A 1,277-nucleotide genomic window follows, 5' to 3' on the forward strand; every position below is an offset into this window, starting at 1 on the left:
CTCCTCTGCTGCAAAAGAGAAAGGAAAGCTTCCAGACCGGGAAGGAAGGAAGGAGCCGAGCCGCCGGATTTGAACTACCCGACCCGAGTGGGTGAGGTGGCCCAGGGAGCGGTGCGGGGATCCGACGGCCAGGGTTGCTCCGTGGGCGGGATCGGGGTTCGGTTCAGGCTCAGGATCGAGGTGGGCGCGGTGGCCGTACATGGTGAATCGGTGATGTATCTACCTGGATGCGACCAACTCCTCGTCCTGTCCTCTGTGTTAGAGCACGATGGCAAATCCGCCCTCTCACTCGAGGATGCTGGGAACGATCTCTTTTCGGGGAATCACTCCCGTCGAGAGGCCCTCTTCCTCTCTTTTTCTGAATCATACAACAAATGAAGGTGGTTAGAAAGATGGCACATCGATCTTCTGTACACCCTGTTCGTGCTGCGGAACGCAGAAAATCCGCCTTCCTTGGAAAAAAAAATCCTGACTCCGAAGTCTCAAAGGAGACTTGGGCGGCGCCTTCTGAAAAGCCCTTCATTCTGCGACTCAGATAGGCTAGGATTCGTGTCTCAGCCGGAAGGGGTCATGTACTCCGTTAGAGCATCTCCGGCCGTGACGGGCAAATTCGGCCTCCCAAACGCCCGCGGACACGAACACTGATCGCGATGCGCATCATAATTCGTTATCAACATCCGTGTATCTCATATCCGGCATCATATATCCATGCTACGCATGCAACGTGTTGAAATACTGTACATGATCAAACAACGAACAAAGAAATCGACATCAAACGGACAATGAGATGCATAAACCCACTTTACATTATCCAAAAGATCACCGCAGTTCATCGCCGCACAAGTTCAACTACTAAAAACGATAATTAGACTTAAGAGGGAGCTTCTTCACCACTTCTTCGCCGGGCCTTTCCCCTTCCGATTGCCGGCGTAGCTGTAGGCGTCCGCGGCTGGTGGAGGATCTTGGTCGTCGGAGGAGGTGGAGCTGCCATCGGAGTCGGAGCCAGAGAAGAACAGGACTAACAGCCCCTTCATCCAACGGATGGCCTTATCCTGTTGCCGCTTTAGTTTGGCGACCCGAGCCGCCTTCGCCGCTATCTCCTTCGCCTCCCTCTCCGACTACTCTATGGCTAGCCGAAGGTCCGTTGCGTTCTTTCGCCGGAGGCGTTGAGCGTCTGTCTCCGCCGTCATGATCGACCAACGGTAGACCTCGGCGAGGAGCCGCTCCTCCTCGTTGGGCTCTGCCGGCATCTCGCGCCGACGGCGCACGGCCCGCTC

The sequence above is a fragment of the Triticum dicoccoides genome, chromosome 4A, assembly GCF_002162155.2.
Source record: "Triticum dicoccoides isolate Atlit2015 ecotype Zavitan chromosome 4A, WEW_v2.0, whole genome shotgun sequence".
Lineage (NCBI taxonomy): Eukaryota > Viridiplantae > Streptophyta > Magnoliopsida > Poales > Poaceae > Triticum > Triticum dicoccoides.